The 18,231-nt window shown below is 40.4% G+C and overlaps 1 protein-coding gene across 2 annotated transcripts in view; it reads right to left on the bottom strand.

The window, feature by feature from the left end:
- The window catches only part of ERBIN (erbb2 interacting protein), a 100,503-nt gene extending 83,115 nt beyond the window's left edge, over positions 1 to 17,388 (bottom strand). For both annotated transcript variants that reach the window (XM_086629564.1, XM_086629565.1), the window contains exon 1: positions 17,327 to 17,388. The gene's annotated coding sequence lies outside the window, so the exon portion shown is untranslated. The remainder of the gene's footprint in view (positions 1 to 17,326) is intronic.
- Positions 17,389 to 18,231: the final 843 nt, after the last annotated feature.

Raw genomic sequence — 18,231 nt, 5'->3', positions numbered from 1 at the left:
TATCAGAAAAATCCCTTTATAGAACCAAGACAGCTTGTATCAATGGACAGAAAGGAAATCAGAGAAATCATTATTTATTTGGAAATTACTACTATTTTACAGGGGATAATAAACATACCCAAAGTAGATCCAGTGTTCAGAGACTTGCAAATTATTCACTTCTATAAACCAAGGTTGCTTTAAAGAACAGCAAATGTGGGGAGGCTTAAAATTGTTACTATATACTGTTGCTAATAACTCTGCTTAAGGTTTTATTGATGTTTACTGGCTCTGTTACTGTGATGCCATTGCATTAGCTCAAATAACCAGACACCAAGCCAGGAACAAAAACGGAGAAGACAGAAACATGACACTGATTTTGTACTCCAAACTTAATGCTAAAAATTAAGGATTTTAGGAAGGCTTTAAAACCAAGCATTTGAAATACTAATTTATCTGACATCCTTAAACACTGTATTAATTTAATATAACCTTTTTATTTTACACAAAATAAACAGGTTTAGTGACCTATTTTCACATCAATTTGTTTCTTCTGTAGTTCACAATACAGCATCTGAACTTCAAAAAATAAGAAACAAATCATGCACAACACAGGGCTATCTGAAGTCTTTGGTCAAGGAGACAGCTTCCTGGACCACTTATCTTGACCCCACAGACCATACTTAGGGACCAGCAAACCAGCAGGTCTCAGAACAGCAGCAGTCTGCATCCCATGTGCTGTCACCATTCTTTACCAAATTACTTTTTTCTAAGTGACATTTGTGCTAATTCATTGACTAGAAATGCACAGCTGTGCCCAGCTACACACCAAGGTCTAGTTAAGCCTGAGGAAGCTTTGTTGTTAGTGGTAACACAAAGAATCCAACTTGACTCAGTCTAGGCATTAAAAAGAAAAAGCAAACCCCCTATTCTTTGTAAGTTACAACTCTCATCCAGGCTCCAGCCATTCCAAAGATTTCCACTGCTGCTACAGAATTGACATCTTTAGAGAGGACTGGACATAACTGTACCACATCAGGATGCCAATTAGCCCCACAAACAATGTGACATGAGCCCTCAGGATAACAAGAAAGGTTGCCAACCCATGAGAAATCTGTTTAGATCTGGTGCCCTCACCCTTTGCGCCTATGCGACCTCTTTCCTTTTCACCCTTTTTTCCCTCGCCTTCATTCTTAAGAGGTTCCCATCGGCACATGGATTGGATCCTAGACAGTGACAGCTCCAAATGGGCAAAGCTTTTCTAGGCCTATTATTGTTAGCCACAGCAAATGTGCTCAGACCTCAGCCTTCTTTCACAGCAGCACAAGAGAGACTGATGATGGGAAAGAGGAGGAACATGGAAAATTTGGAAACCAAACGACTAAGAGAATAAGAATACTTAAGAGACAGAATATACCAATTTAATCAGTAGTAAGATTCATAATTAAAAACATGAAACTGAGCTATACACACATACTAAGCTAAGCTACACCAGAATGCATACCACCATTTCTAGAAAGGACACATTCATTTAAATTGAATAGGTGATTAACTTGTATGATGTTATTATCATGACCCTTATCTCCTTTTCCCTACTGCCATTCATCACATAAACAGGTTTCCCTCCTCTACTTCATCACATCTATATCTTTTATTAGATATGGAAATACTTCAGAGAGAGACGTATCTAATTTTATTTGCACAGTACTTAACACGAGGCCTTATTTCTTATAGGGACCATGGGTGTACATAAAATGGTGGTGGCACTCAACACCCACATGTTGAGCAAGGAGTGAGCAAGGCGAGCAAGGAGTGATTGGCTAATTATTGCATTAAGTAGATGCTGACTCACTAACACAGATAATCTGTTAACTACCTAGTCTGAGGACAATAAAAGTAACATAGATACTACCGTGAATATGACTGCCAAGCATGAGAGACAGAGAAAGTACAGCGAATAAGAACTTTCGTCAAAGATTTTGGGCACAATATTTAAGTCTATACTGAATTTTCCAGCAGTAAATTGTGAAAAATCAAACAAGTCCCAGGACGAGTCATCCATCTGAATGACGCAAAGGTTGTCACAGTGTGCACTCCTGTCCTAAAATATGAATGACCTCAGATTCAAACCCTCTTGGACAACATTTAAATGTAGCTTTCCAACACCCTAAATGGACAACCTATTAGTTATACCTCATTAATAAGAACTATAAAGTAGTCCCTTGATTTAAAACCTGCTCACACACGTATCCTGGATATACCTCCTGCATCAGTCACACTTTGTCATATATGCTACAGCTAATACATAGAACTGGATCCTAGAGCTGTTTCAGATTATTAAAATACAGAAGGCTGTGATACACGCGGCAGCAGAGACCTAGCATAGACAGAATTTAGACTGCAAATTTTACAGATTCTGCAAATGCTTGTGGCACTCTAAATGCATAAATTTTTCTTGTGTCTGTGGCTTTTTATTACAACTGGCTAGTCCAGGAGATCCTGCAACAGTCTGAGCTGCTAACCATAGAGGCTTCATATTTGAATTTATTCAGTTACACATAAAATACACCGGACTAAATTGTTAGAACCAATAACCACCTAGTAGTTGTTTCAAATAGGTTGAAAACAGGCATTAGAAACTTGATTAATCTTGTGCATTTCCCATATTTCAGAAAAACAATTTTATAGCATAGTGGAGATTTCAAATTAAGATTGTTTAAAAAAAATAGCAGAAAACAGCAGCAAACAGTTGCTATAACTGTAGACTTACAGATCTCACTCTATCAGCCAAGTCATTGTTAGGGTATGTATATTCCTGAGTTCCCCATCCTTCCAGGGCAGAGGTGAGCAGTGCTAGTTGAGCAACACTTCAATCTATTTTTAGATGTCATTCCCCCCACTCCCCCGCATGCACAGGCATAACTTTTTAATTACCAATTGCTATTATGATCCTTTTACTTCCTTTGGCATTTATTTTGTTCCTCACAGCTTTATAAAGTTGAATTAGGAGACACCATTGACCAGTCTGATTACAAATAAAATTAGCAACCTGAGAACTTGCTTGTGAAATTGCTAAACATTCATAGCTACAAAGGAGATGAATCTCAGCTGTGCTCTTGACATGCAAAATGATTTAAAAATATTAGGGTGTTATTGCTTGTTTGGGTGGGTGTAAAGAAAGAAGAACTGTCAGATACTTTTTATAACTTCAACTGTCAATTACTGTGCACATCAATTCACTGTCATAACAGTATATCATTAACTCACCCCATAGGCACATTATGAAGATCGATTCTTGAATGTCAGTGTTCTCTATAAACAATAACGAAGGAAGAAACCAGGAGGAATAATACACTTCTATATTGAAAACAAGAATTAGATGATAGAGTAGGAACGAAGTAGAATCGCACAGAGATGGATTTTTAAAGACACACTAATGTGAAGCAGGGATTTGTTGTCAAGGCAAGTGTCCAGTACTAAAACTTTTTAGTAAGCTGTGAACTGAACAGGTGTCTTAACTGGAAGTTCAAGTTTCCCATTTGAACCAATACTGAATTCATAACTAACTGCAAGAGCTACTGATTGTGACTAACCACATGCAATGTCAAACCAAAATATATTTTTACTCCATTACACTTCACACAGGTATGTGCCATCTGCCACGGAGGTATGATCCGTTTCTCCGTGACATTATCACATTACTCTTGAAAAGACTAATGCTGCTGCTTAATCTCATGGTTTGAGCCAATTTAAAAACCCTAAGACCTGGCTTGCTGTCAGATCTCCTCACTACCTGCCTAAGAATCATTGATGAACGAGTAGATTGTCACTTTTCACCCTGTAATTTAAAGCTTCTGAAACCTATGTTGCAAAGCTAATTTATATCCTGCAAATACAGAGCTATACAACCCTCTTGGATTTTTACTACGTAACAAGATTATAATCCTCTTCTAACACACGAAATCTCTCCAGGACCACAAGCCACCTGAACTAAAAGCCAAACGGTTTATTAAGGTAATAAAGATTTCTATCATTTGAAATTGCAGAGCTACAAGGTAATTAATCCCCAGCTCACAAGAAAATTTAAGGAAATTAGTATGCTAAATCCAACTGACTGGAAAATTGTCGTAGTTGTTTCTGTCTAAAAAAAAATCCCTCTGCAGATTGAACCTGAAGTAACCAATGCAGACATAGCTTTTGAATCTGAAAAAAAAACAAACATAACTGTTATTTAAAACCCTGGGTAGAAGATGGCAGCGTTTGGAATAGAACAGGAAATGAGTTTGCTGTGCTCCCTCTGATAATAAGGTTAGAGTGAGGCTTGGTTTGTTTCAATTCTTAACAGCTTTTTATTAAACCTGATCTAAACTATTTCTTTATGTTATAAATGTAACATGCAGAAACTGCTGTTTGTGCATAGACTGCAAATCACCAGTAGGTTTCTCCTCATTCCCAATTTCTCATTCTTTGAAGGGTTGTCCTGTAGAAACGCGCCCTTCACATATTGATAGAAGTGCTACCAAGCTACATGCTCTGAAACACATTTTGAAGATCATATTCATGCATGTTCTACACTCCTTTTTATTTCAGTTGCCCGTTCCAGTTCACAGTATCTTCCAGCAATATATGAAAAGCATTATTAGATTTGATAGTCAAACAATGGGAGTTGGGGGGGGTGGCGGGTGCTGGTTTTTAGATACAGCTCCATTCTTCCAAGTGAAGAAGGAAACAGGATGAGAGCTCTAAAAACAACCTGACACCTGTTTAATCCAATCTCAAATTAATTCTTCTGATCTTCCAGATCATCTCCAACAAGCGAATATAAAATCCAGACAGAAAAATTCAGTCTGTATTTAAAGCTTTCATAGCAATAAAGCAATCTGTTTACCTGCAGATTATTCAAGTCTAACGTCTTACAGAGAAAAATGGACATTTAAACTGCATTAGATGACATTCCTATGCAATGTCCTGTCTAGCAATAAGACACTGCAACTAAAACCACCTTTTCCAACAGGTTGATTTTTAACATATCAGTCATCTTTGTTAACAGCTGAAAAAGCACTACGATTTTTTCTAGTACGGAAAAATCTCAGTAGTGAGATTAATGGACTAATTCCATTCTAGATACCAGCTTTCATTTTAATACCATTAAGGGATCAGAACTGAAACAGACTGATAATGTCACGGATAAACTCATTCAACACAGTTCTAATGCATGCGCCTTAAGACTACGCACATATAGTCCAGCTTTCCCATAAAACTAGACACATCTAGACAACAAAACGCACTTGAATTTAACAAGTCTGGTATTTACATCAATGAGAGACTGGGCTGAGAATAAATGCTAACAGCATGACCTATAAAAACAGAGACCAGAATGAGCACTAGCAGCTATACAGCGGTAGTGCTATTAACACTCTGGTTAAAAAGAAACATTTCAACAACTTCGATTAGACCTGACAAGTTGGTATCTAAACCAAAAATAGCAAACGCTGAGACAGAGCTTAGACAATTTATCTAACACTCAGTTAAACCTAGCTAGATGTAAAAAATGTCTGGGTCATCGCTACCTACAGAAACCACATCTCTAACACCACTCAATGGTTATTAGTTTGCCTCAAATGCACACGTAAAGATAACTACAGCTGACGTGCTTCAAAAGGATGGAAAGTTAAAAGAGGAGTCTTTACTCACAGTCAAAGTTTTCTCTCTTAAAGACACTTGGGAATAAAAAGGAAAATAAGGAAAGACAGATAAAAAATGGAAAAGAAAAACTTGGTTGGGTTGCTAACACGTGTCCTAAGGTTTCTCAGAGATGTATTACTGCTCTCTACACGTGATCCTTTCAATGAAAAAGTCCTCAATAAAGATGAGAGCCTCAAAAGAGTTCTCTTTTGCTTCCTTATCCATTCCACCACGATTTCTTGTGCTGTTGGTTAACCCATTCCTCTCCACTCTTCTGCTGCTCTTCCTCTTTTTCAGTATGTTCTTTGCCACCCCGAGTTGCTTCCCCCACCTTTCTAACATTAGAGCATCCCTGACACTCATCCATCCCACAGGTCAGCTCCAGATGATGAGCACCTCTGAGGAGTGCCTACCTTTTTTCAATGCATACAAAATCAGAACTTAATCACCACCACCAGTTCTCATCACACACTTTGATTACTTCTGTGGAAACCATCAGTATTTCACCTGTTACTCTGACCCACAACTCTCCTCAGCTGTTTCTCCCTCCCTGTAGACACATTTCCATCCTGCCCCAAACACCCAGACCAAAACCTAACCACACAAACTTGCACCACTTACTATAAAAATAATTTCTAGGACACTGCTTGACTGTGTTGCTGTTTTAAGCACCCCTATTTTCCCCCTTTCCTATTAAAAGAAACAAGCAGCTTATTTCACTGATTTTTCCAAACTATTTCTCATTCAAAAATCAAGAGGGAGACTTCTATTCAGTCAATAAAGTTAGCTTCTATCATCATCAATTTTTCGAAACAACATTTGGCAGCATCCCCACACAGATATAAAATTAATTCACTATGAATTCCTTCATTTTCTTCCTTATCTCTTGCCTTCACAGCAATGCTTAAAAATAAAATCTTGACAATTACTAGACTGCTGATATGCAAATATCAAGCTAACCAATACTTTCTACCATCACACTCCACATCACTCCTGATCTCCTTCTGTGATAAAATGACCCATTTAGTGGACGAGGGAAGAACTGTGGATGTTGTTTACCTTGATTTTAGCAAAGCCTTTGAGACTGTTTCCTATAACATTCTTCTGCAGAAGCTGACCGCCTATGGCTTGGATGGGTGTACGCTTCGCTGGATCAAAAACTGGCTGGACAGCCAGGCCCAGAGAGTGGTGGTGAATGGAGTTAAATCTAGCCGGCAGCCAGTCACCAGTGGTGTTCCACAGGGCTCAGTGTTGGGGCCTGTTCTCTGTAACATCTTTATCAATGATCTGGATGAGGGGATTGATTGCACCCTCAGCAAGTTTGCAGACAACACCAAATTGGGAGGTAGTGTTGATCTGCCTGAGGGTCGGGAGGCTCTACAGAGGGACCTGGACAGACTGGACCTATGGGCTGAGGCATGAAAATTCAACAAGACCAAGTGCCGGGTCCTGCACTTGGGCCACAACAACCCCCTGCAGTGTTACAGGCTTGGGGAAGTGTGGCTGGAAAGCTGCACAGCAGAGAAGGACCTGGGGGCGCTGGTCAACAGCCGATTGAACATTAGCCAGCAGTGTGCCCAAGCAGTCAAGAAAGCCAACAGAATCCTGGCATGTATCGGAAACAGTGTGGCCAGCAGGAGCAGGGAAGTGATTGTCCCCCTATACTCAGCACTGGTGAGGCCACACCTGGAGTCCTGTGCCCAGTTTTTGGCCCCTCACTTCAAGAAGGACGCTGAGGTGCTGGAACGGGTTCAGAGAAGAGCAACAAAACTAGTGAAGGGTTTAGAGAACTTGTCCTATGAGGAGCAGCTGAGGGAGCTGGGACTGTTTAGTCTGGAGAAGAGGAGGCTCAGCGGTCACCTTATCGCTCTCTACAATTACCTGAAAGGAAGTTGTAGGGAGACGGGGGTCGGTCTCTTCTCCCACGTCATGAATGACAGGACGAGAGGGAATGGCCTCAAGTTATGCCAGGGAAAATTTAGGTTAGAAATCAGGAAGAATTTCTTTACAGAGAGGGTTGTGAAGTATTGGAACAGGCTGCCCAGGGAGGTGATGGAGTTCCCATCCCTGGAGGTGTTTAAACACCCTGTGGATCTGGTGTTCAGGAACATGGTTTAGGGACTCTGACAATGCAGGGTGAATGGCCGGACTCCAATGATCTCAAGGGTCTCTTCCAACCAGATGATTTTACATGATCCTCTATCCACCTAGGTCATCTGAACCTGTCCTGGAGGACAAACAATTTGTTGCCTGTCCCACACTTGTGTTGAATCATAACAGACGATTCCAGTTTGTTTACTAAAACTCCTTTAGGTTACATCATCACAAAGGGTGATTATACCGCTTAGGGAAAACGTTGATTTTACCCATCCTGCTCTTAAACACATCACGCATATTACATTTGTGCCAATACATGCATAATAAAACCAGCAGAGTTACGCTGCTGCAAGTGTTTAGGCTTTCTAACTAGAAAATTTAAAGCAGAGATATTTACCTGCCTTTTTTTCTCTTTACTGTCCCAAATAGTAGCAAGCAAAAATACAAATGAAGTTCAACAAGAACATAAGATTCAGGAGAAGAAATACACTAAGTCTTGACTGTCTTTCAATATAAAAGGGAAATGAATGAAGCATGGGAATCAGTCCACAACTCTACCTTAGTATGTGCAGAGAGCAATAATGGAAAGCAGCAGCCAAACAATTTCCTTGCCATCTGAAAGAAGGGGGCTTTTTCCTCTTGTGCTCTGATTAATTCAATTACAGCTGCACAAACTACCTTCATGCTTTCAGAGAGTTCTTCCTCTGGATTAGAGGGAAGGTGTTTCACCTTCTAAATAAACGTGAACATATTTGTAACTATGAATAGAAATTTGGAATAAGTCTGGAATACTTTTTACTTGAAGTGTGTACTTTAGCACAAAAGGTAGGGAAGGAATGAAAGACCATCAGCAGCCACATAAGCATCTAAGCTGAGCAAGAGAGTGGCTTGAGTTTTAAATAGTTTGATAGTAGCAAAAAAGGCCACAGAGGTTTCTTCATTTAGCCAAGGATGCAAGGCGGATCAAGCAGATTCATATCCTCAAAAAGCAACAGTAACACATAAAAGACAAGCAATGTTCCTTTCTCACATATGCAGCTAGTTCAAGGGGGAGAAGAAGGGAGCATAAGAAGAAAGCATTATTTCACGTGATATACATGATACGATATAGAGAAAACATGAATTCTCTAACCTAAAACCAGTTTGAAACAAATTAATTACAGGATTATAACCCTATAATTTCTTGAGTGATCCAGAAATTTAAAAAGCATGCCACTTGTCTACTGAACAAGCCTACAAAGGAGTCAGATTTTCAAGTTCCATGATCAAGCCCTTCTCAGTTTTCTCAATTATGAAAGTCTCCTATTTTGCCCAACAACTGAAGCATATTTGTTAAATATATAAAAAACAAAGGGTTAGTATATTTTATCTCATTCTCAAGTATGTTAGTGGCCCTAACATTAGTATTCAGTGTATTTTAGGTGGATTCCTGCATCTTTCACTTTCTACAGTTTTCAGCTTCTAAATTGTAACTCATTGCTGTAGTTTTTTTTCCTTTATTTCATTAACAGATGGACACTTTTCACTACTACATTACCCTGCTTTAGATTTGCTGTTTTCTAAGCAGCTAGTAAAACATCCTTTAACAGATTTCCCTTTAAAACTGGAGTACAAAAGGAATTTCTATACAGATGCTTTGGCTGAACGGCTTCCAAATGGTCTTTTTAAAAAGGAACAAATAAATGCTGCTGATTATATTTCTAAAGTACAATCAAAATCAATTCATAGTCATTTATACTTTATCAAACACAAAAAGGTTTTAAATATTCAGTTGGTTACTTGGCACCTTTTATCATCAGGTGCTACTTCAAATCCTTCTACACTGACTTCTACGAATACTGCATCTATCATTTTTTTTAATGAACATTTTAGCATGTCATGTTTAACCTAGCCAGCAACTAAATGCCACACAGCTGCCTGCTCACCTTCCTCCACTCCCTGGGGAACGGGGAAAAGAATTAAAGAGGAAAAAGGAAGGAGACTTGTTGGCTGAGATAAGAACAATTTAATAATAATAATAATATGTTAGAAGTAGTAATGATAAAATAATACTACTACTATATATATATTCATATATATATAATAGTATATATAAACAACTGATACACAGTATAACTGTTCACTACTCAGTGACCAAGGCCTGTCCTGTCTTGGCAAGCAATCCCAAAACAGGTAAGTCCCAACACCATAATCTCAGATGAGTGAGAGGCCCAAAGAGAGAGAACTCTGAAACTCTGAGAGACCCCTCAGAAGAGAATTCCATACTTCCTGGTCAACCCTCATCTCTATCGAGCACGACATTGCACGATATGGAATACTCCATTGGCCAATTGGGCCCTCAATCCTAAATGTTTAGATTCGAATCACAAGGGCAGTTGTGGGCCCTTTGTCCCAGCCATGCTCCCCCCAGCCTGTTGAGCTCCTGCACACTGGCAAAACATGGGAATCTGACAGGTCCCTGAGGTGTCAGTGCCAACCATAACCATCAGCGCACTATCAACATTCTTCTCATAACAAATCCCATAGCAAATCCAAAACATAGAGCTTTTCTAGCTGCTAAAAAGAAAAACTAACTCTGTCCCAGCTGAAACCAGGACACAGCATTAGCAATAAGAGACAACATGCACATAAAGTTTCCTGTACTTAATGGAGTTAGTCATTCTGTAAGCTACTGCAATTTGATGGTTGTAGCAAGCTATTCACACTGTGGCTTACCACAAATAATACCAATCAATAAGTATTTTTTTCAGTTGTCAAAAGTCAAAAATAGGTGAAGTTATTTTGAATAAAATAGCACTACTCTTTTCCCTCACTTTGCCCTCCCTAAATTATAAGCAGCTCTTACAACCATCTAACACTTTTCCTACCAAGGGCCAGTGATACTAAACAGACCAATCATAAGCTTTTTTTTGCCTCCAAAATGACCACTTAACACTTCTTTCTTATTATTCATCAGTCCTTGATGATCCAGATTTCTAATATCTTGGTTTCATATTAGAATAAAGTTGTGGGGTTTTCTTCTTTTTGCACATGCTTTATTAACTGTTCTATTTGCCTCTCCTCTGTAACTGATGTTCACTTCAAGTCACTCTCTTCAGAGAAAAATCTGTCATCTCTTTTTGCCCCTAAAACCAAGCTACTGCTTCATAACAGGAAAACGCACCAATTTTTGCACCACCTATCTAGTCAGCTAGCTGACTCTTATCACCTACTTTTGTCCTCGTTGGCTCACTAGCAGAAAAAAACATCAGAAGACCCCCTGGACCTCGGGAAATACAGTACTCCTGCTTTTTGTACATTTATACACTACTGTCTTCCAATTGCCTTGGTGTAAAATCTCTCAGAAGGACAATTTGTCTGTCTTGGATGGCTAAAGATCTTCACAGATGGTAACTGGATACTCCTACATACACAGCACTCTTGCCCTACTATCCTTTCCCGAGAAATCAAAAGCAACTCATTCCCAGGCTTCTCTGGTCTGAACTTGTTGCAAACTGGCTAGCTGCAAACTAGCCTGCTCCATTTTCCACTCTATTTAGTGACAGCCAATATTTCTCATCCTGATGTGGGGTCCTACAATGCATCCGTCTGTGCAGCTCTCAACATCAGAAATAGTAACAGCACTGGATGAAATCTGTACTTCATATAAACTTGTAGAATTAAATCTGTAAACTCAAACAAACTGGTACTTCATATAAAATAAAGTATTTTGGCAGAAAAACAAACTATGGCACATTCATTACAGCTCCCCACACTTGCTTATAACATCATTGACATAAAGCATTTCACCAGGCATTTCTGCCTCATCATCATTTCTTCCCATTAGCAAGAAAACATACTTTCACATTATAACTGATACAAATACATAATTGTCATGGTTTGATCGGGGGGGGGGGGGGGGGGGGGGGGGGGGGTGGGGGGGTGGGGGGGGTTCTGGTGGCAGGAGAGGGGCTTTGCTCCCTGTGACCTCCCTGGTTTTGGAACCAGGCCAGACCTGGTTCTGGTCACCAGATCGGACTGCCATCCCCCTCAGGGTTCAGCCAATCCGCGCCTCTGCGAATTGCCCTATTTAAGTCAGGACAAAGGAACTGGAAAAGGTGCTTTGCCCAGGACCGAGCAGAGAAGGGAGGAGGGCACTGCCCCCGCTCCCTGGCTCCCGGCTGGGCAGCTGCCTGCGTCGGACCAGCGCCACCCACTGAGGATGGCGGTGGTGGATCCGGCTGGGGAACTCGGGGAGCACTCCACTCCCGGGGTGCCCACTGGGCTGAGTTCACCTGGAGAGGACTGAGATCTGAGAGAAACAGCCGCATCGACAGCAGGTCAGTGAGGATGGAGCGGGAGGAGGTGTGCCGGAGCCGAGTTTCCCCTGCGGCTGATGGTGAGATGGCAGGCGGCCCCCCTGCAACCAGGACGGCCTTGGTGGAGCAGAGACCCACTCGCAGCCCATGGAGAGGAGATACCCGAGCCTGAGGATGGTCATGTCGGGACGCACGCAAGAGGCATATGGAGTCTGCGTGATGACCCATGCTGGAGCGAGTGGCTACAACTCACTAAGAATCCGAGACTGTGGTAAAGCCCACACTGGGGCAATCCATGGGGAAGGATTGCTTCCTGTGGGCTGGACTCAAGCTGGAGAAGTTTGTGGATTTTTCCTCGTGAGTAGGGGATCCACTGGAGCAGGGGAAAAGGGTGTAAGGACTCCTCCTCCTTTAAGAAAGAAGCAGCAGTAACAGCACGGAATGAACTGACCTGCACCCCCCCAGTCCCTGCCCCCTGTGCTGCTGGGGGGAGGAGGTAGAGCCGGGAGGAAAAGGAAAGGTGCGGGGGGGAAGGAAGGTGTTGGTTTTAAGATCTGGCTTTGTTTCTTTTTATCCTCTCACGTAACCGGTTTTGTTTCCCTTTTTCCTTTTAAGTAACCATCAATAAATTGTTTTGCTTTTAAGAAAGACAAGTCTGTTTTGCCCGGGACCATGGTTGGTGGGTGCTCCCTCTGTTCTTGTCTCGACCCTCAGTCCCTTTATTATATTTTTCTACTCTCCACTTTACTGGAGAAGGAGAGACTGTGTGAGTTTTAGTTGCTGGACCAGCCTAAAACCACGACAATAATTAACAAAGAATCCATGGGAGAAAAAAAAAAAAGGAAAAAAAAGAAAAAAAGAAGAAAATGGCCAAGGAGGTCTGAGTGACACAGAAGTCATACCTTAAATGAAGAAAAAAAGCACAGACATTCTTGAACCAGAAAACTGTGTTGGCCAAGACCTTCAAAGACAACTGTCAAAAGGAAGTTTGCTTGCATAAATCAGTTACCACTTAATTCTATCTCCACTAAACAATTTAGCTGGAAAAGAAGAGGAGAGAGAAAAGAGGAAGAGGAAGCCAGAACGTGCCATACTATTTAAATAAGTTAGAAGTAGTCTCTGCACACTTTTCCTCTGAAACCACCACACACATTTATGGCACTGTATAACAAGTTTTTTATTTGCTAGTTGCTGAATTGACAAATCCGATCCAAGAACTGCTTATGCAATGCGAGAGGGAGTTTCCCAATACCTATCCCTTGCATAGAATTAAACAAATTTGCTTAGGTTCAGTCAGGATGAACAATGTTTTCCTTAGAACATCCAACTCCGGCCATGTGACAACCAGGAAGCTTATCGCACAAGCCAACCTGCTGATAACCTAATCTTGTTTTAGACAGACACCATTAGCAGTGCGTGTTAAGTGACAAACTAACTACTATCCTTCATAAAACCTCCAACTAGAATAACATTCAGCAAAGCAGTCTAAAACATTCTAGTGTTGAATGCCCATGGCCCTGAGAATGGCTTCATCCATCAAGACTGCTTGACCATACCTTTTCTGCGCTACAGGGAACACCAGGCCAATGGAACGATATGTTCCCAAAGCACACCACCAAGATAAAACACGTCTTGGGCTGACGGAATTAACCTTCATAGCTGAACCACCTGAGATACGTTTAAGCAGGCACTTCATGCCAGAACTTGTCAATGGAACTAGGAAGGGGGAGGTTTGAGCCAGCGTTTATTGTCATAAGGAGAAATGAATCAGCAAGACAAGAGGGCTAAGAGAGTAAATATGCAAACCAGAGCTTATATAAGAAGTCTGGAATGTGTCCAGAAACTACTGAAACAAAGGAGCCACAAGAATACCGAAGAGATGGGACACAGGGGCCCTCGTTAGCCAAGGCAGTTTTCTCTATTCAGGTGGAAGTCTCCATGTCAAGGCAATGAAATAGGATTTTCCTTAACTGACTCTGATTACACACGGCTTCAAAACTTCATCCTTAAATAAAGCATAGTCAGAAGACCAAATATACAGTATTACAACATTGCAAAAGAAGCTGCAATACTCTGTATAGGAGATTTCGGGGACTTGTCAAATTCACTTATTAGGCAGCACATGGATTACAAAAAGTAAAAAAAAAAAAATCTGACTTAACTTCAGCTTTTAATATTAGTCTTAAAGTTTCTTTCTTATATTTCAGATTTAGATTAGATCTTAGGAATAAATTCTTCAGTACGAGGGTGGTGAGACTTTGGAATAGATTGCCCAGAGAGGTTGTGGATACCCCCTCCCTGGAGGTGTTCAAGGCCAGGTTGGACGGAGCCTTGAGTAGCCTGATCTAGTTGAGAGGCGTCCCTGCCCATGACAGGGAGGTTGGATTAGATGATCTCTAAGGTCCCTTCCAGCCTATGCCATTCTATGATTCTATGATTCTGTATTTCAGCTATACACAGGTAAGAAGTCATCTATGGTCTGTATGTTCACCACGTCTTTCACCACCTGTAAATACACATTGATACATTATTTTCATGTTTGACCTAAGCATTTAGCAGTGTGCTAACTGTGGATTTAGCAGCATGACAAATTATAGCACCTTTTCCAGAAACCTATTCATTACAAAACTTTGAGAAGCTAGAGAATACACACTCAATTGGCAGGAAGAAGCCTCCATCCAAGAAGATCACAAAACATCAGAAACACTTACTAGGTCTCCTGTGATACCTACAGTAAACACTTCATCATAACATGCTTTACAATGCAACTATTCAAGACCTGCTTGCAGCTACATGCCTATTGCAAAGCCAGCATTTGCCTCCCAATCCTGTTCTTTTTAGCTAGTAGATTTTTCTTCCCCTAATAAAGGCTCATTAAGTCCACTGATAAATCAATTTTTAGGAGTGAAAAAGGAACTAGACATAAAACGAGCAAACTACTGCAAAGTAACAAAAAATAAACTCTAGATTAATCATTCCATCTGAATTATCTTAGTAAGACTTAATAAGAATTTTCATGTGAAAACAAGCAGATCTGCAATTAACCTAGTATTATAAAAGAGGTTCTTATTCAACATAAAATTATTCTCAACATTGAATCACAGAATGTTAGGGATTGGAAGGACCTCAAAGGATCATCTAGTCCAATCCCCCTGCCTGAGCAGGACCACCTAGACCAGATCACACAAGAACGCGTCCAGGTGGGTTTTGAACATCTCCAGAGAAGGAGACTCCACAACTTCTCTGGGCAGCCTGTTCCAGTGTTCTGTTACCCTTACTGGGAAGAAATTCTTCCTCATGTTTAAGCAGAACCTCCTATGTTCCAGTTTATATCCATTTCCCCTTGTCCTATCATTGGATGCCACTGACAAGAGCCTGGCTCCATCCTCACGACAGTCACCTTTTACATACTTAAAAACATTAATGAGGTCCTCCCTCAGTGTCCTCTTCTCCAAGCTAAAGAGACCCAGCTCCCTCAGCCTTTCCTCATAAGGGAGATGCTCCACTCCCTTAATCATCTTTGTGGCCCTACGCTGGACTCTCTCAAGCAGTTCTCTGTCCTTCTTGAACTGAGGGGAAACGTGTATCACCCCATTCTCTTCATATTAGGGTATGTTACTGAACAATATGAATAGCCTGACAAAGGAAAGGACCCTTCCTAAATCCACACTGTGCACTGTCGCCTGAACTCCCAGCTTTGTTATTGTCAGCTTGGCAATACATAGGACTGTAATAGCTTATTAAAGGTCTCAGCTTAACCACATGATAAAAATAACTTCTCCTTTGTGACAATTTCATCATGGTACCACTCACTAGTCAGAGAACTGTGAAAGAAATCTCAGAAGTTTAATAGAAACAACAAAAAAATGGCACTTTATCCAATTCTCTGTAACCAAGGATCTACAGAAACAATAATTCTCAAGACCTCATACAGAGTATCAAGTACTTTTAATAAATATAATTAGGATTCTCCTCTCAAAAAAAAAGTCTGCTCCTCAAAATACATATTCTTGCCTTTCCTCTTTACAAATCTTTTTTTTTTTTACTAATGCAATCTTTCCCCACTTGTACTATCTTTTCATAATGATTCCTAATTTAAACCTTGTAAGGCACCTGCATTTCCAAGCACATAATTTCTACAATACTATTAAGCATTTAAAACAATATTTTTGCTATGACAATATTTCCTCTTTCAAAAGTCAACCATTCTCTGTGGATAATTACAAACATTTGTGAAGTGTATTCTACCTACATTCTTGAATCAGAGGAGAGACAGAGAGAGCAGGGTGAAAAATGCATTTGCTCAATGGTCCTAATTAGGACTACACCAGTATATCAAGATTAAACTTATCATATTGGAGATTCTTCTCCAGTACATTAAGATCAAAACATACTGTGATCTACTAAAGAATTTTGCAAAACTTTAATTAGCCATGCACTTACTAAAAAAAGGTCACGTAATTCTGGTTATATTGTCCCTACATTCTTTATGAGAAGTTACGTGCATCTGCTGTTGCATTCTAGAATTAAAAATAAGTTTAAACAGAAAAAACAAACACAAACAAACCCTTCAGTCTCAGCTCCCCTAAAAGATACCACTAACAATGTAACAAGCATAGAAAACCAAAACAGTACATGCTTGCAACTGAAAAAAAACCACACACCAAAACCAACCCCACCCCCCAAAACAACCAAAAAAAAAAAAAGAAACTCAAATCATATTAACCTTTCTCTACACAGGATAATAGCGTTGAAGTTAGCTTAGCCAGGGCAGAAGTATTTGTTTGAAACGGCTTTTATTTTTTGCACAGAGCTGCCTGAACACATTTACTATAAAACAGGTTGTTTTATAGGTTTTAAGCATACATTATGTAGCTTTCAAAGTAAACAAATAACTGCAGAAGTCCACAGCAGAAGCAGTGGCAGCTAGGTTGCCTACACACAAGTGCTCGCACAGAGCCATAACAACACGTTAAAACTGCAGGCACACAGACCATGTTCTGTCACCTGAGTGCAACAGACCGTGCCACTGCAGTGAACATCCCTAGAACTTCTTCCCAGAAAGCAACCACAATTTATAGTTCTTACACATCATCCCTGCAAGCTACTGTAATACAAATTCAGCAGTTAAAACAAAAGTCTGTCATTCTTACATGTGAGGGTGAGAGAAGATACTATTAGCACATTGTAGAGTAACCGAAACAGTAAGTGCACCTAAAACGTTTCTTTCCCCTTATCTCCTTCAACACATCCGGACAGTCACCTACCCGTATCACTCCACCACTGCCAATTCACACCATAGGAGTCTGAACCAGTTTCTGAACTTGGACAACAGAATCGCCAGGACGCAGAACAGTTCATTAAACCATCCACATGGATCTGCAAAAAAGAATTAAGAAGTGTTTTCAAGATGATGGGTATAAGCGGTCTTGCACAAAAACTAAGACAGTTTTGAATCCACACATTAACTTTGTTTTACACCAGAATTAAACACAGAAGACACAGGAATGGTAATATGTAACCCACCACCACAACCACCTTTCTGCAATTACTCGTTTTTGCTCTCTGCCAAATTTCTAAGTAATGCAAACAGAGAAGGCAGTGTGCCAAAACACACAAAAAAAAGGTAAAACTGGTTATCATATTCTCTTTCTATGCCAGCCAAAAACAAAACATATGCATTGCTAGCAAGCCTGAGTTCAAAACAGCTCCCTTTCTGTTACTCATACGAATGACGTTTTAATGCAATTATCAGGTTAACAAAATGTCACCAGGACCTCAACCGGATGACTTCTTAAAGCACTGCTGTTCTGGTGAGTCCTAAGTCTCTGAAAGAAAATCTATACCACCCACACTGTCAAAAATACTCCCACAGCTCTCTTGGGGAAATACAACTCCTTGCAACAGATGAGGCTTTTAAAAAGCTGCAATTATTTTAATTGGACCTGCCAGCTGCCTTTCATTTAGCTTAACATGAAGTTTTATTGAAAGTCTGCAGCCACAGCCACTGGCGAGAGTGGAGACAGTTGCTTACAAGTAGTTGGATCTATTTCTGAGCCGCTTACTCTGCCTGGTGAGCCTTTGTGGCGTACTGCCATATACTCTGTATGTTGAGGATAGAAAGTTTTATTATGTGGTCCTGGCTAGTAGGCCCGAATAATGCAGTAAGTCT

The sequence above is a fragment of the Tauraco erythrolophus genome, chromosome Z (genome assembly GCF_009769465.1).
Source record: "Tauraco erythrolophus isolate bTauEry1 chromosome Z, bTauEry1.pri, whole genome shotgun sequence".
In the NCBI taxonomy this organism is placed as follows: Eukaryota; Metazoa; Chordata; class Aves; order Musophagiformes; family Musophagidae; genus Tauraco; species Tauraco erythrolophus.
The sequence above is the reverse complement of the archived record's forward strand: the minus strand, read 5'-3'. Positions and strand labels throughout refer to the sequence as shown.